The following is a 24426-nucleotide window of genomic DNA, read 5'->3' on the forward strand; positions in this document are numbered from 1 at the left end:
GTTCACATCGTCATGTGACCAACACCGAAAGGGTTTACTAGAGTCAGTAATCTAGTGCACATCGATATGTGGTTAATCACTCAAAGAGTACTAAGGTGTGATCATGTTTTGATCATGAGAGAAGTTTAGTCAACGGGTCTGTCTTTTCAGAGCCGTATGTATTTTGCAAATATTCTATGTCTACAATGCTCAGCACGGAGCTACTCCAGCTAATTGCTCCCACTTTCAATATGTATCCAGATTGAGACTTAGAGTCATCTGGATCAGTGCCAAAACTTGTATCAACGTAACCCTTTACGACGAACCTTTTGTCACCTCCATAATTGAGAAACATATCCTTATTCCACTAAGGATAATTTTGACCAATGTCCAGTGATCTACTCCTAGATCACTATTGTACTCCCTTGCCAAACCAGGGCAGAGTATACAATAGGTATGGTCCATAGCATGGCATACTTTTATAAAACCTATGACTGATGCATAGGGAATGACATTCATTCTCTTTCTATTTTCTACTATGGTCGGGATTTGTGTCTTACTCAATTTCATACCTTTGCAACACAGGCAAGAACTCTTTTGACTGTTCCATTTTGAACTACTTCAAAATCTTGTCAAGGTATGTACTCATTGAAAATCTTATCAAGCGTCTTGATCTATCTCAATAGATCTTGATGCTCAATATGTAAGTAGCTTTGTCGAGGTCTTTCTTTGAAAAAACTCATTTCAAACACTCCTTTATGCTTTGCAGAATAATTCTACATTATTTCGGATCAGCAATATGTCATTCACATATACTTATCAGAAATGTTGTAGTGCTCCCACTCACTTTCTTGTAAATACAAGCTTCACCGCAAGTCTGTATAAAACTATATGCTTTGATCAACTTATCAAAGCGTATATTCCAACTCCGAGATGCTTGCACCAGTCCATAGATGGATTGCTGGAGCTTGCATATTTTGTTATCACCTTTAGGATTGACAAAACCTTCTGGTTGCATCATATACAACTCTTCTTTAAGAAAACCATTAAGGAATGCAGTTTTGACATCCATTTGCCAGATTTCATAAATTGTGCCAATTGCTAACATGATTCGGACAAACTTAAGCATCGCTACAGTTGAGAAAATCTCATTGTAGTCAACACCTTGAACTTGTCAAAAACCTTTTTGCGACAAGTCGAGCTTTGTAGATAGTAACACTACTATCAACGTCCGTCTTCCTCTTGAAGATCCATTTATTCTCAATGGCTTGCCGATCATCGGGTAAGTCAACCAAACTCCACACTTTGTTCTCATACATGGATCCCATCTCAGATTTCATGGCCTCAAGCCATTTTGCGGAATCTGGGCTCACCATCGCTTCTTCATAGTTCGTAGGTTCATCATGATCTAGTAGCATGACTTCCAGAACAAGATTACCGTACCACTCTGGTGCGGATCTTACTCTGGTTGATCTACGAGGTTCAGTAACAACTTGATCTGAAATTTCATGATCATTATCATTAACTTCCTCACTAATTGGTGTAGGTGTCACAGAAACCAGTTTCTGCGATGAACTACTTTCCAATAAAGGAGTAGGTACAGTTACCTCATCAAGTTCTACTTTCCTCCCACTCACTTATTTCAGAGAAACTCCTTATCTAGAAAGGATCCATCTTAGCAACGAATAACTTGCCTTCGGATCTATGATAGAAGGTGTACCCAATAGTTATCTTTGGGTATTCTATGAATACGCACTTCTCCGATTTGGGTTCAAGCTTATCAGGTGAAAACTTTTTCACATAAGCATCGCAGCCCAAACTTTAAGAAATGACAACTTTGGTTTCTCGCCAAACCACAGTTCATAAGGCGTCGTCTCAACGGATTTTGATGGTGCCCTATTTAAAGTGAATGCAACTATCTCTAATGCATAACCCCAAAACAATAGTGGTAAATCGGTAAGAGACATCATAGATTGCACTATATCCAATAAAGTACGGTTATGACGTTCGGACACACCATAACGCTGTGGTGTTCCATGTGGCGTGAGCTGTGAAACTATTCCACATTGTTTTATATGAAGGCCAAACTCGTAACTCAAATATTCTTCTCCACGATCAGATCATAGAAACTTTATTTTCTTGTTATGATGATTCTCCACTTCACTCTGAAATTCTTTGAACTTTTCAAATGTTTCAGACTTGTGTTTCATTAAGTAGATATACTCATATCTGCTCAAATCATCTTGTGAAGGTCAGAAAAATAATGATACCTACCACGAGCATCAACACTCATTGGACCGCATACATCGGTATGTATTATTTCCAATAAATCACTAGCTCGTTCCATTGTTTCGGAGAACGGAGTTTTAGTCATCTTGCCCAAAAGGCACGGTTCGCAAGCATCAAATGATTCATAATCAAGTGATTCCAAAAGTCCATTTTTATGGAGTTTCTTCATGCGCTTTACACCGATATGACCTAAACGGCAATGCCACAAATATGTTGCACTATCATTATCAACTTTGCATTTATTTGGCATCAATATTATGAATATGTGTATCACTACGATCGAGATCCAATAAACTATTTTCATTGGGTGTATGACCATTGAAGGTTTTATTCATGTAAACAGAACAACAATTATTCTCTGACTTTAAATGAATAACCGTATTGCAATAAACATGATCAAATCATATTCATGCTCAACGCAAATGCCAAATAACACTTATTTAGGTTCTACACTAATCCCGAAAGTATAGGGAGTGTGCGATGATGATCATATCAATCTTGGAACTACTTCCAACACACATCGTCACCTCACCCTCAACTAGTTTCTATTTATTATGCAACTCCCGTTTCGAGTTACTACACTTAGCAACTGAACCAGTATCAAATACCAAGGGGTTGCTATAAACACTAGTAAAGTACACATCAATAACATGTATATCAAATATACCTATGTTCACTTTGCCATCCTTCTTATCCGCCAAATACTTGGGGTAGTTCCACTTCCAGTGACCAGTCCCTTTGCAGTAGAATCACTTAGTCTTAGGCTTAGGTCCAGACTTGGGCTTCTTCACTTGAGCAGCAACTTGCTTGATGTTCTTATTGAAGTTCCCCTTCTTCCCTTTGCCCTTTTTCTTGAAACTAGTGATCTTGTCCACCATCAACACTTTGATGTTTTTCTTTGATTTCTACCTTCGCCGATTTTTGCATCGCGAAGAGCTTGGGAATTGTTTTCATCATCCCTTGCATATTATAGTTCATCACGAAGTTCTACTAACTTGGTGGTGGTGACTAGTGAATTCTGTCAATCACTATCTTATCTGGAAGATTAACTCCCACTTGATTCAAGCGATTGTAGTACCTAGACAATCTGAGCACATGTTCACTAGTTGAGCGATTCTCCTCCATCTTTTAGCTATAGAACTTGTTGGAGACTTCATATCTCTCAACTCGGGTATTTGCTTGAAATATTAAGTTCAATTCCTGGAACATCTCATATGGTCCATGACGTTCAAAACGTCTTTGAAGTCCCGATTCTAAGCCGTTAAGCATGGCGCACTAAACTATCAAGTAGTCATCATATTGAGCTAGCCAAACGTTCATAACGTCTGCATCTGCTCCTGCAATAGGTCTGTCACCTAGCGGTGCATTAAGGACATTATTCTTCTATGCAGCAATGAGGATAAACCTCAGATCACGGATCCAATCCGCATCATTGCTACTAACATCTTTCAACACAATTTTCTCTAGGAACATATCAAAATAAACATATGAAAGCAACAAAGCGAGCTATTGATCTACAACATAATTAGCAAAATACTACCAGGACTAAGTTCATGATAAATTTAAGTTCAATTAATCATATTACTTAAGAACTCCCACTTAGACAGACATCTCTCTAGTCATCTAAGTGATCACGTGATCCAAATCAAGTAAACCATGTCCGATCATCACGTGAGATGGAGTAGTTTTCAATGGTGAACATCACTATGTTGATCATATCTACTATATGATTCACGCTCGACCTTTCGGTCTCCGTGTTCCGAGGCCATATTTGTATATGCTAGGCTCGTCAAGTTTAACCTGAGTATTCCGCCTGTGCAACTGTTTTGCACCCGTTGTATTTGAACGTAGAGCCTATCACACCCGATCATCACGTGGTGTCTCAGCACGAAGAACTTTCACAATGGTGCATACTCAGGGAGAACACTTCTTGATAATTTAGTGAGAGATCATCTTAAAATGCTACCGTCAATCAAAGCAAGATAAGATGCATAAAGGATAGACATCACATGCAATCAATATAAGTGATATGGCCATCATCATCTTGTGCTTGTGATCTCCATCTCCGAAGCACGGTCGTGATCACCATCGTCACTGGCGCGACACCTTGATCTCCATCATAGCATCGTTGTCGTTATGCCATCTATTGCTTCTACGACTATCGCTACCGCTTAGTGATAAAGTAAAGCAATTACAAGGCATTTGCATTTCATACAATAAAGCGACAACCATATGGCTCCTGCCAGTTGCCGATAACTCGGTTACAAAACATGATCATCTCATACAATAAAATATAGCATCATGTCTTGACCATATCACATCACAACATGCCCTGCAAAAACAAGTTAGACGTCCTCTACTTTGTTGCTGCAAATTTTACGTGGCTACTACGGGCTGAGCAAGAACCGTTCTTACCTACGCATCAAAACCACAACGATAGTTCGTCAAGTTAGTTCTATTTTAACCTTCGCAAGGACCGGGCGTAGCCACACTCGGTTCAACTAAAGTTGGAGAAATAGACACCCGCCAGCCACCTGTGTGCAAAGCACGTCGAAAGAACCAGTCTCGCGTAAGCGTACGCGTAATGTCGGTCTGGGCCGCTTCATCCAACAATACCGCTGAACCAAAGTATGACATGCTGGTAAGCAGTATGACTTGTATTGCCCACAACTCACTTGTGTTCTACTCGTGCATATAACATTAACGCATAAAACCTGGGCTCTGATGCCACTGTTGGGGAACGTAGTAATTTCAAAAAAATTCCTACGCACACGCAAGATCATGGTGATGTATAGCAACAAGAGGGGGAGTGTATCTTCATACCCTTGAAGATCGCTAAGCGGAAGCGTTTATCAACGCGGTTGATGTAGTCGTACGTCTTCACGATCCGACCGATCCAAGTACCGAACGCACGGCACCTCCGAGTTCTGCACATGTTCAGCTCAATGACGTCCTCGACTTCTCGATCCAGCAAGATGGGCGAAGTAGTAGATGAGTTCCGGCAGCACGACGGCGTGGTGACGGTGTTTGTGAAGAACAATCTCCGCAGGGCTTCGCCTAAGCACTACGGAAACTATGACAGAGGATAAACTAGAGGGGACGGGGTTGCCGTCACACGGCTTGGTGTTTCTTGATGTGTCTTTGGTGCTAGCCATGCCCCTCTATTTATATGTTGAGCCTTGGGGTCAAAACTTGGAGTAAAAGCCTCCACAAAGTCGGTTTCACCCGAAAGGCAAGAGTCCTTCTCGGACTCCAGGGCCAGACGCCAGGGTTCCCGGCGTCTGGACCCAGACGCCAGGGACCCTGGCGTCTGGCCCCTGTACTCCGCAAAACTTCCTTTTGCGCTTTCCAAAAACCTTGTGGGCTTTCCCCTTTGGCCCAAATAACGTGTTCTTGTACCCAAACATTTCGGGAAACATCCAGAACCCCTTCCGGTGAATTTCGGAACCCTTCCGGAGATCAAACACTATTATCCCATATATCAAACTTTATCTCCGGACCATTTCGGAGTTCCTCGTCATGTCCATGATCTCATTCGGGACTTCGAACAACATTTGGTTACCAACATACATAACTCATATAATACTATATCGTCAACGAAACATTAAGCGTGCGGACCCTACGGGTTCGAGAACTATGTAGACATGACCGAGACACGTTTCCGGTCAATAACCAATAGCGGGACCTGGATGCCCATATTGGCTCCCACATATTCTACGAAGATCTATATCGGTCAAACCGCATAACGACATACGTTGTTCCCTTTGTCATCGGTATGTTACTTGCCCGAGATTCGATCGTCGGTATCTCAATACCTAGTTCAATCTCATTACCGACAAGTCTCTTTACTCGTTCCATAATACATCATCCCGCAACTAACTCATTAGTTGCAATGCTTGCAAGGCTTTAAGTGATGTGCATTACCAAGTGGGCCCAGAGATACCTCTCCGACAATCGGAGTGACAAATCCTAATCTCGAAATACGCCAACCCAACAAGTACCTTCGGAGACACCTGTAGAGCACCTTTATAATCACCCAGTTACGTTGTGATGTTTGGTAGCACACAAAGTGTTCCTCCGGTAAACGGGAGTTGCATAATCTCATAGTCATAGGAACATGTATAAGTCATGAAGAAAGCAATAGCAGAATACTAAACGATCGAGTGCTAAGCTAACGGAATGGGTCAAGTCAATCACATCATTCTTCTAATGATGTGATCCCGTTAATCAAATGACAACTCATGTCTATGGCTAGGAAACATAACCATCTTTGATTAACGAGCTAGTCATGTAGAGGCGTACTAGTGACACTCTGTTTGTCTATGTATTCACACATGTATTATGTTTCCGGTTAATACAATTCTAGCATGAATAATAAACATTTATCATGATATAAGGAAATAAATAATAACTTTATTATTGCCTCTAGGGCATATTTCCTTCACTATCTAGCTGCTGCATCTATCCGATATGGTCGACATTTGTGAAGACCATCTCAAACCTTGTGCCAGGAGGCAAGAACGCCTGGTTTGCGAAGACTCAGGAGGCTTGCAGGAAGGATGTCGAGCAGGCATTTGGTGTGCTCCAATCTCGATTTGCTGTTGTCCGGTACCCTACTCAGACCTGGTCGAAAGATCAAATGTGGGAGATCATGACCTGCTGTGTCGTCTTGCACAACATGATCATTGAGAGCGAGCAGGAAGAGCCAGTGTTTGACATTGAACCATACCACAGGCAGGGTCCTCTTTCCCAAGTTGATCACCAGCTACCGGTAACCTGGACTGCCTACCTCAGTATGCGTCAGGAGATCCGAGACCCATAGGTGCATCATCAACTGCAGCAGGATCTGGTGGAGCACCTATGGAGGCTCAAGGGCGACGCCGGGCGCGACGTGTGATGAAATATGAGTTTTTATTTGTTGAACTATATAATCTGTATTGAACTATTTATTGTTGTACTATTTTGTTGAAGTATTTGATTTTTCTATGATGAAATATGTGATAAAAAAATTATGTTGATAATTGAACGCTGAGCCATGGCGAACCACGCCGAATATGGGCCTATTCTCGCCCCATATGGGCCCTTTTCATTGAAATGGGGCTGAAAAGTGGGCCAACATTGGCGCCTGGGGGCGAGCTGGGGGGCAACGACTAGGCGCAAAACCGCCCCCAGCGCCGAATGTATCGCCGGCTCGCCCCCAGGGGCACGCCGGGCACCCTCGTGGCCGCCTCACTTGTTGCTTGACATCCACTCCAAGTCTCCAGGTTTGCATTTGTTCCAAAAGGATCACTCCCGAAGGTTTCATCGCGTTTGGACTCTGTTTGATATTCCTTTTCTTCGAAACACTGAAATAGGCAAAAAAACAGCAATTCGGGTTGGGCTTCCGGTTAGTAGGTTAGTCCCAAAAATGATATAAAAGTGTAAAGTAAAGCCCATAAACATCCAAAACGGGTAATATAATAGCATGGAACAATCAAAAAATATAGATACGTTGAAGACGTATCAAGCATCCCCAAGCTTAATTCCTGCTCGTCCTCAAGTAGGTAAATGATAAAAACAGAATTTTTGATGTGGAATGCTAACTAGCATAATTCTCAATGTAATTTTTTTATTGTGGAATGAATGTTCAGATCCAAATGATTCAAAATAAAAGTTCATATTGACATAAGAAATAATAATACTTCAAGCGTACTAATAAAGCAATCATGTCTTCTCAAAATAACATGGCTAAAGAAAGTTATCCCTACAAAATCATATAGTCTGGTTGTTGCTCTATCTTCATCACACAAAGTATTTAATCATGCACAACCCCGATGACAAGCCAAGCAATTGTTTCATACTTTACTAATCTCAAACTTTTTCAACTTTCACGCAATACATGAGCGTGAGCCATGGACATAGCACTATATGTGGAATAGAATGGTGGTTGTGGAGAAGACAAAAAAAGGAGAAGATAGTCTCACATCAACTAGGCGTATCAATGGGCTATGCAGATGCCCATTAATAGATATCAATGTGAGTGAGTAGGGATTGCCATGCAACAGATGCACTAGAGCTATAAATGTATGAAAGCTCAACAAAAGAAACTAAGTGGGTGTGCATGCAACTCGCTTGCTCACGAAGACCTAGGGCATTTTGAGGAAGCCCATCATTGGAATATACAAGCCAAGTTCTATAATGAAAAATTCCCACTAGTATATGAAAGTGACTACATAGGAGACTCTCTATCATGAAGATCATGGTGCTACTTTGAAGCACAAGTGTGGTAAAAGGGCAGTAGCATTGTCCCTTCTCTCTTTTCTCTCATTTTTTTATTCGTCCTTTCTATTTTTTTAATTTGGCCTTTCTCTATTTTTTAAAGTCCGAAGTCTCATCCCGACTTGTGGGGGAATCATAGTCTCCACCATCCTTTCCTCACTGGAAAAAAGCTCTAATAATGAAGATCATCACACTTTTATTTACTTACAACTCAAGATTACAACTCAATACTTAGAACAAGATATGAATCTATATGAATGCCTCTGGCGGTGTACCGGGATATGCAATGAATCAAGAGTGACATGTATGAAAATTATGAAGGTGGCCTTGCCACAAATACGATGTCAACTACATGATCATGCAAAGAGCAATATGACAATGATGATGCGTGTCATATAAATGGAACGGTGGAAAGTTGCATGGCAATATATCTCGGAATGGCTATGGAAATGCCATAATAGGTAGGTATGGTGGCTGTTTTGAGGAAGGTATATGGTGGGTGTATGGTACCGGCGAAAGTTGTGCGGCACAAGAGAGGCTAGCAATGGTGGAAGGGTGAGAGTGCGTATAATCCATGGACTCAACATTAGTCATAAAGAACTCATATACTTATTGCAAAAATCTACAAGTTATTGAAAACAAAGTACTACGCGCATGCTCCTAGGGGGATAGATTGGTAGGAAAATACCATCGCTCGTCCCCGACCGCCACTCATAAGGAAGACAATAAATAAATAAAATTGTGCTCCAACTTCATCACAAAGCGGTTCACCATACGTGCATGCTATAGGAATCACAAACTTCAACAGAAGTATTCTTTAAATTCATAATCACCCAACTAGCATGACTCTAATATTACCACCTCTATATCTCAAAAAATTATCAAGTATCAAATTGATCATAGCATCCAATTTACTTTCTATGATAGTTTTTATTATACCCAACTTGGATGCCCATTATTCTAGGACCAATTTTATAACCATAGAAAATACCATGCTGTTCTAAGAGACTCTCAAAATAATATAAGTGAAGCATGATAGATTAACAATTTCTATAAAATTAATCCACGGCCGTGCTCTAAAAGATATAAGTGAAGCACTAGAGCAAAAAGTATCTAGCTCAAAAGATATAAGTGAATCACATAGAGTATTCTAATAAATTCTAATCAAGTGGGCATATCCCAAAAGGTGTGTACAGCAAGGATGATTGTGGTAATCTAAAAAGCAAAGACTCATATAATACAAGACGCTCCAAGCAAAACACATATTATGTGGCGAATAAAAATATAGCTCCAAGTAAAGTTACCGATAGACGAAGACGAAAAAGGGGATGCCTTCCGGGGCATCCCCAAGCTTAGGCTTTTGGTTATCCTTGAATATCTTGGTGTGCCATGGGCATCTCTAATCTTAGGCTCTTGCCACTCCTTATTCCATAGTCCATCAAATCTTTACCCAAAACTTGAAAACTTCACAACACAAAACTCAACAGGAAATCTCATAAGCTCCGTTAGTGCAAGAAAGAAAAACCACCACATAAGGTACTGTAATGAACTCATTATTTATTTATATTGGTGTTAAACCTACTGTATTCCAACTTCTCTATGGTTCGTACCCACCGATACTAGCCATAGATGCATCGAAATAAGCAAACAACACACGAAAAACATAATCTGTCAAAAACAGAACAGTCTGTAGCAATCTATAACTCTCAAATACTTATAGAACTCTAAAAATCCTACCAAAATAGGAAGTCCTAGAAAATTTGTCTATTGATCTACAGCAAAAATAATCAACGCAGAAGCACGTTTCTGTGAATTAGTAAAATTATTTTCATGCGTGCAAAAGTTTCTGTTTTTCAGCAGAATCAAGTTAACTATCACCATAGGTTATCCTATAGGTTCTACTTGGCACAAACACTAATTAAAACATTAAAAAGCACATCTAAACAGAAGCTAGATGAAAAATTTATTACTAAATAAGCAAAAACCAAAAAAACAAAAATAAAATTAGGTTGCCTCCCAACAAGCGCTATTGTTTAATGCCCCAAGCTAGGCATAAAAGCGAGGATAGATCTAAGTGGTGCCATCTTTGGCACTCAATTCATAAGTAGCTCACATGATAGATTCATAAGGTAATTCAAATTTATTTCTTGGAAAGTACTCCATGCCTTTCCTTAATGGAAATTGGAATCTAATATTCCCTTCCATCATATTAATAATTGCACCAATCATTCTAAGGAAAGGTCTACCAAGAATAATAGGACAAGAAAGATTGCAATCTATGTCAAGAACGATAAAATCTATGGGCACATAATTCCTATTTTCAACAATAAGAACATCATTGATCCTTCCCATAGGTTTTTAATGGTGTAACCCGCAAGGTGCAAATTTAAAGAGCAATCATCAAGATCATGGAAACCTAGAGTATCACATAAAGTTTTCGTAATCGTGGAAACACTAGCACCCAAATCACATAAAGCATAACACTCATGATCTTTAATTTTAATCTTTATAGTAGGTTCCCACTCATCATAAAGTTTTCTAGGTATAGAAACTTCCAAATTAAGCTTTTCATCATAAGATTGCATCAAGGCATCAACAATATGTTTGGTAAAAGCTTTATTTTGACTATAAGCATGAGGAGAATTCAACACGGATTGCAACAAGGAAATACAATCTATTAAAGAACAATTATCATAATTAAAATCCTTGAAATCCAAGATAGTGGGTTCAATGCTATTTAAAGTCTTGACCTCTCCAATCCCACTTTTACCAAATTTAGCATCAAGATCTAAAAACTCTAAATCATAGGGACGCCTTTTAACTAAAGTTGACTCATCTCCAGCCCCATCATTATTAAGATTCATATTGCAAACCAAAGATTTAATAGGGGACACATCAATAACTTTTAGATCTTCATCATTATTTTCATGGAAACTAGAAGAACACGCTTTTACAAAGCAATCTTTCTTAGCACGCAATCTAGCGGTTCTTTCTTTGCACTCATCAATGGTAATTCTCATAGCTTTGAGAGACTCATTGATATCATGCTTAGGAGGAGTAGATCTAAGTTTCAAAGAATCAACATCAAGCGAAAGTCTATCAATGTTCCAAGCCAAATCATCAACTTTAAGCAATTTTCTTCAAGCAAGGCATTAAAATTCTTTTGAGAGATCATAAATTCTTTAACACTATTCTCAAAATCAGAGGGCATCTTATTGAAATTAACATAAGAATTATTGTAGGAATTTCCATAATTATTAGAGGAATTACTAGGGAACGGTCTAGGATTAAAGTTTCCTCTATAAGCATTGTTACCAAAATTATTTCTACCGACAAAATTCACATCCATAGATTCATTGTTATTCTCAATCAAAGTAGACAAAGGCATATCATTGGGAACAATAGGAGCACTCTTAGTAGCAAACAATTTCATAAGTTCATCCATCTTTCCACTCAAAACATTAATTTCTTCTATAGCATGCACTTTTTTACTAGTAGATCTTTCGGTGTGCCATTGAGAATAATTAGCCATAATGTTATCAAGGAGTTTAGTAGCTTCTCCTAAGGTGATTTCCATAAAAGTGCCTCCCGCGGCCGAATCTAAAAGATTTCTAGAAGCAAAATTCAATCCGGCATAAAATTTTTGTATGATCATCCATAAACTCAAACCATGAGTAGGGCAATTGCAAATCATTAATTTCATTCTTTTCCAATATTGGGCAACATGCTCATGATCAAGTTGTTTTAAATTCATAATATGGTTCCTTAGAGAGATGATCTTAGCGGGAGGAAAATACTTAGAGATAAAAGCATCTTTGCACTTATTCCATGAATCGATACTATTCTTAGGCAAAGACGAAAACCAAATTTTAGCACGATCTCTAAGTGAAAACGGAAATAACTTCAATTTAACAATATCATTATCCATATCTTTCTTCTTTTGCATCTCACACAAATCAACAAAGTTGTTTACATGGGTAGCGGCATCTTCACTAGGAAGGCCGGAGAATTGATCTTTCATAACAAGATTCAGCAAAGCAGCATTGATTTCACAAGACTCAACATCATTAAGAGGAGCAATCGGAGTACTAAGGAAATCATTCTTATTGGTATTGGAAAAGTCACGCAATTTGGTATTATCTTGCACCATCGCGACAAGCAATCCAACACACAAGCAAACAAAAAGGCAAGCGAAAGAGAGAGGAGATTGGGAAAGAGAGGGCGAATAAAACGACAAGTGTTGGGGATATAACTACTGAGTATAAACCGCCAGGAGGGGTCGGGTTATGCTCATCCGTATTGAAGCCCATGAAGACAAGGTATATGACACTTTACTACAGAAGACTTAGAGGCCCAGAGCCCAAGGGCGGATTAGGGCTCATAGACATAAAACGCCATGAGAAATGTAACTTGTGTTGTAAGATAGGGAAAGGTAGAAATCGAGTCGGACACGTATATGAGCCGGCCTCGGTATTCTGTAAATCGCCGGGCGTCAACCTGTGTACATGAAGGGACGACCCAGCGGCGGTTCAGGGACAAGAAACAACAACTTGAGAGATAGGTAAAGCGGATTCGCTCCCTGCTCATTGAGACCCCATCAATTCCATCACAACTGGATCGTAGGCTTTTACCTTCACCACAAGGGGCTGAACCAGTATAAACTCCCAGTGTCCTTTGTCCGCTTTAACCCCTTTAAGCTAATCTTGTTGCGATGGCTCCACAACTAAGTCCTATCACTAGGACATCTGACGTGTTAATTCCACGACAGTTGGTGCCCACCGTGCGGCTATCGCACGATGGTTTCGAGTTCTTGAAGGGCAACTTTGAAGGGCTCAAGGGATACGCAGTGGGCCGGATGACCAAGAGTCGTCGCGGCAAACTCTACATCGACGACGCAGGATGGGGCCCCGAGGCCGGCTCAATTGAGTATGGGTACCGGGTCCCCTTTGGAGGAATTCACGTCTTCATCGGCAAGATCGGCGAACCGGGCCCTAAGCCGGACATCTGCACGGACCTCGTCGAGACGGCTCAGCGTGCAAGCCCTGCCCAGGTTCGTTCTGCCATGAAGCGTGCGTTCGTGGGATTCATCCATGGTGCGGAATCTGAACCGGTCTCCGATGGTGAGACGGTCGCTTACTCTGATGGCGAATCATCCACCGGCGAGACCGAGTCGCTGTACCAGCTACAAGATGGCCGGTTCGGGGGCTGTTCCGATGGCGACAGTATTCCGGACCCCCTTGAACCGCCAAACTGGGTTGCAATCTTCATGGCCGGTATGCAGCCCACATTGCAATCTTCAACTGCAGCAACTATGACTTCTGGATCGGCAGCCGGGGCACCAGGCCCTGCGTGCCGGCCGGCTCAAGTTCTGTCCAGTTTATTGGACGCCTGGATGACATTGTTGACCACAACAGTTACCCTGGAGACTCAAGATCGGCATAATGCGGAGGTCACAAAGCTGTGGGATCAGATAACTCAGGCCAAGGAGGACTTGGCGGCTAAGGAAACTAGGATGGCTGAGAGCAGGCCACTTTAGATGCCCAGTCATAGCGGATTCAAGTAGAGAATTACCGGCTCATGCTGGATCAGAATGCTTTGAACGACGTGTCGAGGAGGAGGCACCGGTCTCGTCTGCCGCCGGTTTATGAAGCAATGAATCTCTTCAACACGCCAGGAGCAGGACCCAGTAATCCGGCAGCAGTAAACCGGACTGAAGCACCTGGGACAGGAGCACCAGATCAGCCACGGGTGACGGACCCGCCTCGACAAATAGATAACCCACCGTAGTACATGCAGACCCCATCGGGTCACTTCTCCACCCCTTTGGACAACATGATCGCTGCGGTGTCTCGATTGGCAGCTATTCCGATGGAGGGCGAGTCTCCAGCGGCGGTTGAGCCGCGACGGGCCAGGGATCTCCTTCAAACTGCTATGGTACAACAGCAGGCCTATTCATATAGCCGAGACAGAATTCATTCAACCCCTCGCTCAAGCAGGAGTTATAGCAAGAACATTGATGAACCGGCTGTGTCAAGCAGTGCGCGGAACTGCGACGCCCCTCAAGGGCCTAATCCAGCGCATGGTGGTGCAAATGCTCAGGATGTGGTGGATAATGGTAGAGCGTGTCAGGAGGCAGAGTTAGCGGCGTAGTTGGCGGCACAGTACACGAATCATCAGCCTACTCCGGTTCGACCGACGACGTCGGTAGAACGAGGACTTGCTTTCAGCTCTTGGGGGGTGCCGTGTCTCACTCCGGCTCTACGCAATGTGCGGTTACCCAAGGATTTCAAGGGTCGGCGTAAGGTGCCCAATTACACCGATGATTTACCCCCCGAGTCATGGGTTGAGAGTTATGAGATGGCGATGGAGATGCTGCATGTGGATGAAGCAGTGTGCGCGAAGTACTTCACCATGATGTTGGATGGAACGACTCGCACTTGGTTAAAGAGTCTGCCCGTTAATTCCGTCGGTTCATGGGACGAGTTGAAGGCCCGATTTATAGCAAACTTCAAAGACACGTGCAAGCAACCCATGTCAATTGTGGATCTGGCCGCTTGTGTCCAAGGAGAAGGCGAATCAACAACTCATTGGGTGCGCCGGGTTTCGGAAACCCTGCATTCATCGGACTGCATCAATGCTGATTCGGCAATCATAACATTAGAGGGCAATTGCCGGTTTAAACCGCTGAAGTTGAAGTTGGGATGGCTCAAGCGTCACTGCAATGACATGGGTACACTCTTGGCAGCTTTGGTTAAGTATGCCGATTCTGATAGTACCAAGGATCCCGAGTCTGACAATGAGAAGCCGGTGAAGGGAAAGAAGAACGTCGACGCGAAAGGAAAACAACATAACCAGGCAAGCCATGGGAATAACGGTAAGCGTAAAGCGGACAGTAATTTCGATTTTGTGGCTAACACCAATGTACACGGTAATAATCAGCATCGTAAGGGTAAACTGCCCCTGCGGGGTGGAGGACCAGGTATGAATCTGGAGCGCCTATTAAACCAGCCCTGCCCAAAGCACGGGACGCAAGAGAAGCCAGCTACACACCTATGGAAGGATTGCTTTATTATGCGAGAGTTCAAAAACTCAGATATCTTCCGGTATGATCATGGACCGTACGGCAGTTCAGGACCCGGGTTTCACGGGCCGGGTTATGGTGGAGGTAACTCCGGTTCAGGATTTCAAGGTAATCAAGGTGGACAGGGCAATCAAGCCAATCAGGGCAACCAAGGTGGTTATAACCAACAGGGGAATCAGCAACAATAATAGTCAGGTTATCAGAGTCACCTGAAGCAGTTGAATGGTGGACAGTATCATGTCTTCACTACTAGCCTGTGCAAGCGCGATTAGAAGTCAGGTTATCATAAGAGGGCAGTGAATTCCGTTGAACCGGCGGTGCCCCGTTATTTGCGCTGGTCTAAGCAGCCTATTGTGTGGAGTCGAGAAGATCATCCGCCCCGGGTTGATAATCCGGGTCATCTGGCGTTGGTGGTAGCACCGCAGGTTGGAGGTTATAAGTTCACCAAGGTGCTCATGGATGGAGGGAGCAGTATCAACATCTTGTATTATGAAACCTTCCGGTGTATGGGGTTGACGGATAAGAATCTTAAACCATCGAACACCGTTTTTCACGGTGTGGTGCCTTGTAAATCGGCTTACCCGGTCGGTAAAATAGCTCTGGAGGTTGATTTTGGAGATGATCATGATTCACGATCAGAGACATTGACTTTTGAAGTGGTGAAGATCAGGAGTCCGTACCATGCCCTATTTGGACGGCTGGCTTATGCTAAGTTCATGGCAAGGCCGTGTTATGTTTATCTGCAGCTAAAGATGCCGGGTCATAAGGGGACCATCACGGTTCATGGTAGCCGCAAGGTTGCTTTAGAGTGTGAGGAAGGTGATGCGGCTTATGCTGAGTCGGTTTGTGCAACAGAGGAGTTAAAATTCTATAAAGATAATGTTGATCCGGCAGATATGACTTCTCTGAAGAAACCCACTACAGAGCATGATCTAGCTTTGAAATTTAAATCGGCTGATGAGACTAAGTTGGTTGATTTTGTTCCTGGCGATTCATCCAAGCAGTTTAGCATCAGTTGGATCCAAAATAGGAAAGCGCGCTCATCGAGTTCATCCGTGAGAACTGGGACATCTTTGCATGGAAACCTTCTGACATGCCAGGTGTACCGAGGGAACTCGCTGAGCACACTCTTAATATTGATCCCAAATTTAAACCGGTCAAGCAGTTTCTTCGCTGTTCAATGAAGAGAGACGCAAGGCCATTGGTGAGGAGGTAGACCGACTCTTGGCAACAGGGTTTATTGTGGAGGTTTTTCACCCTGAGTGGTTGGCTAACCCGGTGCTGGTACTCAAGAAGAACGACACTTGGCGTATGTGTGTGGATTACACAGATTTGAACAAGGCCTGTCCAGCTGATCCGTTTGCCCTCCGCCGTATTGATCAAATCATTGATGCTACGGTGGGTTGTGAGCGGTTGAGTTTTCTGGATGCTTATTCGGGTTATCATCAGATCAAAATGGCAATCAAGGACCAGGAGAAGACGACTTTCATAACTTCCTTTGGAGCCTTCTGCTATGTATCTATACCTTTCGGGCTCAAGAGTGCCCAGGCGACTTATCAACGGTGTGTGCAGAATTGCCTTCATAATCAGATTGGACGCAATGTTCATGCTTATGTGGATGATATCGTGGTGAAGTCCAGGAAAGCAGAAACACTAATACCTGATTTGAAGGAAACTTTTGATAACCTGAGGGCTTATAAGATGATGCTTAATCCGACCAAGTGTGTTTTTGGTGTACCAGCAGGCAAGCTCTTGGGTTTTCTGGTGTCTAATAGGGGCATTGAAGCTAATCCAGAAAAGATCATGGCTATTACGTCCCTGGCTAAACCGGCGTGTACCAATGATGTTCAATGACTAGCGGGTCGTATTGCAGCGCTAAGCCGGTTTATCAGCCGGTTGGGGGAGAAGGCGATCCCTCTATATCAGATGATGAAGAAGATAGGCAACTTTGTCTAGAGTGATGCTTCTAATGCGGCGTTTGAAGATCTGAAGAAGCAGTTAGCCGAACCGCCTGTTCTTGCTGCCCCCATTGATAAGGAACCATTGCTGTTATACGTGGCTGCTAACGCCCGGGCTGTCAGCTTGGCCATTGTGGTGGAGCGTAAAGAGGCAGGTAAGGAGTATCCGGTTTAGCGACCGGTTTATTACATTAGCGAGGTGCTTATCGAATCAAAGCAAATATACCCACATTGGAAGAAGCTGGTGTACGGAGTTTTTATGGCAAGCCAGAATCTTAAGCAATACTTTCAGGGCCATCCCATTACTGTGGTCAGTTCTGCTCCATTGGGAGATATCATTTAGAACAGAGAGGCAACTGGCTGGGTTGCTAAGTGGACTATTGAGCTTGGACCTCATGGGTTAAAATATATGCCTCGCACAACTATCAAGCCCCAAGCGCTCGTGGATTTCATCAACGACTGGACAGAGTTGCAGGCGCCGGAGGATAAACTGGATAACACGTACTGGACCATTCACTTCGATGGGTCCAGACAATTTGAGGGCTCGGGGGCTGGAGTGGTTCTGACTTCCCCTCGAGGTGACAAATTTTGTTATGTTCTCCGTTTAATGTTTCCTTGTACTAACAATGCAGCTAAGTACGAGGCCTTACTCCACGGTCTTCAGATGGCCAAGGAGATGAACTTAATCCGGGTACGTTGCTTCCGTGACTCCGATTTGGTGGCTCAGCAAGTGTCTGGTACTTGGGATTCTAAGGATCCACTCATGGCGGCTTATCAGCGCGAGGTGGATGTCATTGCCGGTCACTTCAGGGTTACCAGGTCGAGCACATTGATCGGTGCAAAAATGAAGTGGCGGACGATTTAAGCCGGCTCGGTTCCCAGCATAAACCGGTGCGGCCCAATGTTTTTCTTGACGTTCTGCATAATCCGTTGGTCAAAATACCAACGGAGGAGGATCTGGCTATTCCTGAACCGGAGGCTCAATTGGTGGCGGTTCTTCATGCTATCCCTGATTGGACAGTGCCATACCTGGCGTATATGACCCGGGGCGAGTTACCCGAGGACAAAGTTCTGGCCAGGCAGATAATCCGGTGATCCAAGTCCATGACTATTGTCAATGGCGAGTTACATCATTGCAGTGTCTCAGGGGCGTTTCAGCGTTGTGTTTCTCCTGAAGAAGGCTATGAGATCTTGCGTGAAATCCATGAAGGAGATTGTGGTCATCATGCCGGTTCAAAATCCTTGGTGGCTAAGGCTTTCCGGCACGGTTTTTACTGGTTAACAGCTCATGTTGATGCGGAGGATCTGGTCAGAAAGTGTGATGGCTGTCAGAAGTTTTCACGCCGAGCTCATGTTCCGACCCAGGAATTGAGGATGATTCTAATCACCTAGCCGTTTTCAACTTGGGGGCTAGATATGGTTGGGCCTTTTAAGAGGTCCAATGATAAGAAGACCCACCTTCTGGTGGCAGTTGATAAATTCACAAAGTGGGTGGAGGCAGAGCCAGTAAGCAAGTGTGATGCGGCCACAGCGGTTCAATTCATGAAAAAGGTAATTTTCCACTTTGGTTTTCCACACAGCATTATAATAGATAATGGCACGAATCTCTCCAAGGGTGCCATGGAAGAGTTCTGTCAACGCGAGCACATCCGGCTTGACGTGTCTTCAGTGGCTCACCCCCAGTCTAATGGTCAAGGGGAGAGAGCTAATCAAGAAATCATGAAGGGTACCAAGCCCCGGCTTATGGTCCCTTTGCAGAGGACGCCAGGTTGTTGGGTGGAAGAGTTGCCTTCTGTTTTATGGAGCATTAACATCACCCCCAATAGATATACGTGTTACACACCCTTCTTTATGGTTTATGGAGCAGAAGCAGTTCTCCCAAGTGATATTCTCCATGACTCGCCCCAAGTGGCAGCTTATGTTGAAGCGGACAATGAAAGAGCACGCCAAGATGCATTGGACCTGTTAGACGAAAAAGGGATATTGCGGCAGCTCGTTCAACGATTTTATCAGCAAGACCTGTGGCGTTATCACAGCCGTCGGGTTAAAACCAGAGCTTTTCAAGAAGGTGACTTAGTGCTTCGGCTTATCCAAGATCAGATGGACATGCACAAGTTATCCCCACCTTGGGAAGGGCCCTTTGTGGTCAGCAAGAATCTAAACAATGGGTCATACTACCTTATCGATGTTCGAGAGCACAAAGACTCACGCAAATCGGAGGAGGAGACCCACCGGCCGTGGAATATAGCTCATCTTCGGCCTTACTACACCTGAGCCACAGGCTCCTACTATGTATATACTTTTGACAATGTACATATTATGATCAATAAATAAACCTGCATCCTTGCTAAAGCGGGGCCTCTACTGTTTCGTCTTATATATCTTCTTGGTTACATGGGGGCTTATGCTTATAAAGCGGAGTTCTGATTACCCATCAAACCGGCTTAAAAAGCCACAACAAAGCTTGGGGGATTCACACCCAAGGGACCAAAGAGAGTCTGTTGCCACGCACAACTCAAACATAGGTACCCACTAAGCACGGCTCACAATGTTACCTTGGGGTTCTTTGTGCACAGCAACAAAGAGTTTTAAAGGACCCTTGTAATAGGCTATCAAGCCAGGCTTGGAAGCTAGGTGTATTCACCTAAAACCCCAGGTTAACATGCCTTCATCAAGTAAGCCACTCCGTCTAGGTAATCCTGGTATGACCCGCCGAACATTTGACAAGTCAATCTTATACAGACCCTGAACTTGTCAAAGTTAAAACGATGATTGGTTAATGTGAGGCCCATCTTAAAAGGCTTTGTAAAATGGTTTAACTCAGTGGCCTGGCAGCCCATGAAAAGCCTCGAATTTGGGCCTGGCAGCCCTTGAAAAGCCTCGACTACAAGTTTTTCATTTGCTTCCATTTGTCAAAGTTTTTCTCCTTTGATAAGGTTTTGAGGTAAACCGGTGTCTACTGACCCGGCCTGACTATAAGTCATCAATATAACCCGGTGTTTGTTAACCCAGCGTGGCTTTCAACTATAAGTTGTTAGTACACAACCAACTATAAACCGGTGTTTGCTAACCCGGCCTGGCATTGACTATAAGTCGCCAGGATGATCATCTGGTGTTTATCATAACTCGGTATGGCCTATTATAAACCAGCACAGCATGGTGGGAGTTATCAACACTCAAAAATTGGGTTATCACCCTTACTACAAGAAAGTTGGTAAACCAACAATGTGATTCAATATTACAGGTATGGTGTATTTCATATTTCATTGTTTTACAGTCTTGGTTATAAACCCTGGCTTTATATTGGGTATCATAACCCGTCCGACAGTAAACCGCCAGGGAAATTTTAAGTTTGTTCTATGCAGAAACATGATTGCATCAAATTGCTAAGGATCATAAGCAGACAGTGCATATCATGGTAGAATAACAGTATCAGGTAAAGTGGCTATGCACGATGGCATAGCAGACCAAGTGTTTAAGCTAGCCTATTACAAGGCATTCTTAACTGCCCAAAAGGATAATTGTTTTTCACAAAGGATGACAGTGTGCATACGATAAACCGGCTTCAGGATTATGATTCTTCCTCAGGTTGATGTGAAGGTTGTGGATCATCTTGCGCCGGTTCACCCTCCGCCTCCCCACCTAGTGGCTGGAAGTCAATGGTTGCCTAGTCAATCCCAGATAAAGCTCTGAAGACAACTTCACCACTAATAAGATCGGACGGTTTAACATCAGGGGCATAAGTATGCTTACAGATTGGCGGGATAAGATTTTGTGCTTCATAAACCGATGCATCAATCTGTCTGTTGTCCGCGTCATAAATCGACCGGTGGAAAGACAAATCAGTCTCCTCAGCCAGCTTACTCGCAAGTGGATGCATTTCCTTTGTCAAAGCCCTGAGGGCGTCATTGTCAAATTTTGATCCATCTTCTTTTTGGCTGGGATACCCGTTTCCAATATCCTCCGGATCAAGATCAACTATCCAAGCCTTGGCATGAGTCATTGCGGACAAAGCACCAGCCCTTGCAGCTGATCTCTTTACTTCCTCGGGTTGGGCAGGCATCATGGACAACTTTGCCAATGTATCCTTGATTGAAGTTGGGGGCGGTTTGTTGTATGATGCGGTGCAGATGACCCGTTGAGCGTCAGTATATAACTGCTCTATCAAGGTATAGGCAGCCTTCAGTTTCTTGCACATATCTAAACAAAGATGGGCAACACGGCTACCTGCAATGGTTACAATATTATTGTTAAACTAGCGGTTTCAAGGATGATTAAGTACGGTTCATGAAAAGGATATTTACCAAAGATGGCAGAAGTCATAGTGTTGATTTGCCGCTTTAGGCCAGTCAGCTCTTCTGCCACTGGTTTAAGGGCCGCTTCAGCATCCTCCACCCGCTTTAGCAAAGTGGCTTTTTCAGCCTCCCAATCTGCTCGCTCCTCTTTGAATCCATCCTTCAACTGTTCCATGGCTATTAAAGTGCCCTTCAGCTCTTCTTTGGCCTTTGAAGTTTCGGCTTGCTGGGACTTGATGTTTTGTTGGAGGTCGGCGATTTGTGAATCTTTCTTGGTCAAGTCAGCCTGCAAAAGACAGACAATAAGTTGGTAATACTTTCTTCAAAGTCCCAAGCACATAACAAGTTATACACTTGGCACTTGGGGGCTAATTGTAACGCCCGGATAATTAAGCTACAGTAATCCCCCGTTAATGGTGCCATGTCATTGCATTACTGTTGCTAATCTCACTTGATCCAAATCATGATTCAAATTCAAATTCAAATTAAAGTCCAAAGTTCAAATTTTTCAAACATGCAAAATAAAATGTTCAAAGTGTGGCAAATATTCCAAAACCAATTATGGTGCTGACCCAACATTTTTTAAAGTATTTAAATGCTCTTTTGTGAATAAAACAGTGGCTAAAAACAATTGTTAAATGCTTTTTAAATTATAAAAATACTAAACTATTTTATTTAAACCTCAAACTATTTGTGGCAGTGGCATAAATTACTAATGTTGATTTAGGGGCTAGTGTTGTAATTTATAAAACAAAAAATAGAAAGAAACTAAATAGAAGACAATAAACTGAAAATAAAATAAAAAATGAAAAGAAAACAAAAAACCGCTGCCCCCCTGGGCCTCGGCCCACCCAACCGCCCGGCCCAACCAGGCCGCGCACCAGGCCGGCCCAGCCCCACTTCCCCCGGTCGTCTCCCTCCCCACTGTTCGAACGACCGAGGCGCCCGTGTTCGTCCCCGACCACATCGCCGCCCCGCATCGCTATAGGCCCCGGAGAGGATAAGGACCCCCGTCGCTTCGGTCCTCTCCCGCCTTCTCCACCCACTCGCTCTCCACTCTCACTCCCCCTCTGCCCTCTCCCAGATCCACTTCCTCCTCCCTCTGGACTTGTCTCCGCCCCCGGGCGCCCGAAGCCACTGCGCCCGACGTGCCGCCGTCGCGATCGTCTTCGTCGTTCGCATGCTCCTCGATGACCCCGAGCCCCGCTAGCGTCGTCCTCATCATCTACTTCAAGCCACACGGCGCCGGACGGCCTCGTGACGCCACCCCAACCTCAACTTCCTCCTCAGGCTCCGGCAACCACCGCGTCGATTTGTGCCACCTCGAGCTCCTCCAACGTCCCCGGGCCTTCTCTGCAACGCCGGTGAGCTCTGGCTCCTTTCTCTCCCTCCGTTGGCGCTTTCCTCCGCGTTCATAGCGGTATTCGCCGTCGTTACCATACCTGCCGCCGCAGTCGAGCTCGGTTTCCATGGCCGAAGCTACGCATCTATGCGAGCGCGCCCGCGAGGCCTAGCCACCCGCAACCACACCCTCGAGCCGCCTGCACCAGGCCCCGCCTCGTTTCCCCTTCCTGCGATTCACCGCGAGGCCCTGGCCACGCCTCGCCATTGCTCGCCGCGACCTACTCCCTACCCTATGCCCGCGGCCACTGCTGCCTCGCGTCGTCTCGCTCAGCGCCGGCCCGCACGCCCGCGGCTCCCATTCCCCTAGTCGCGCGCTCCAGCGCCCGGTGCCCGCGCCAGCACCATCGGGGCTCCGCCCAGATTAGCCCCGCTCCCGCAGCCCCGCCTCCGCCCGACCATACTCCGACGCCGCTGTCGCCGTTCCCCGGCGTCCCGGCCTCCTACCGCTGGTCGCGGCCCCCTCCAGTCCGTGCCTGCCGGTGGCCTCTCCGGAGGTCGCGCCCAGCCGCCACACCCCACCCGCGCGGACCTCCGGCCGCCGCGCCCGCATACACCCGCGGGCCCTCACGCTGCTAGCCGCCCTCCTAGGCCCCTGCTCTACCGCTCGTCGCCGGCGCCCTGGCGCGTCCCCTCTCCCATGGTCGTTCGGGCTAGTTCGCCGCCCCGTTAACCCAGCGCCCATGTGGCTCAGTTGAGCCACTGGCCTTTGGGGCCCAGCGCCCTGCCAATTAAAAAAAGAAGATCAAAAAATATATGTTTTTAAAAATAATAATAATGATTAAATTAGTTTAATCTGGTTTAATTAGGCTAATTACCTAGTTTAACTAATTACACTAGTTAGTTAATCTAATAGTCTATGACAAGGGGCCCCACCCCCTTGTTGACCAGTCAAACGTTGACTGGTCAACTTGGACCCCCTGGCCCACCTGTTAGCCACTGGGTACACTTTGGTGTACACTGTGCTGGGTGCGCCAGCGTTTTAGCATTTATTTTTGAATTAAAATTAATTTCAGTATAATAATAAAACTTTGAAAATTAATAGAAATTAAACCGTAACTCGGATGAAAAAGTTTTATACATGAAAGTTGCTCAGAACGACGAGACGAATCCGAATATGCGGTACGTTCGTCTGCCACATGTCCCTAGCATAGAAAACCTGCAA

Source organism: Triticum aestivum, chromosome 1B (genome assembly GCF_018294505.1).
Source record: "Triticum aestivum cultivar Chinese Spring chromosome 1B, IWGSC CS RefSeq v2.1, whole genome shotgun sequence".
NCBI classification, from domain to species: Eukaryota; Viridiplantae; Streptophyta; class Magnoliopsida; order Poales; family Poaceae; genus Triticum; species Triticum aestivum.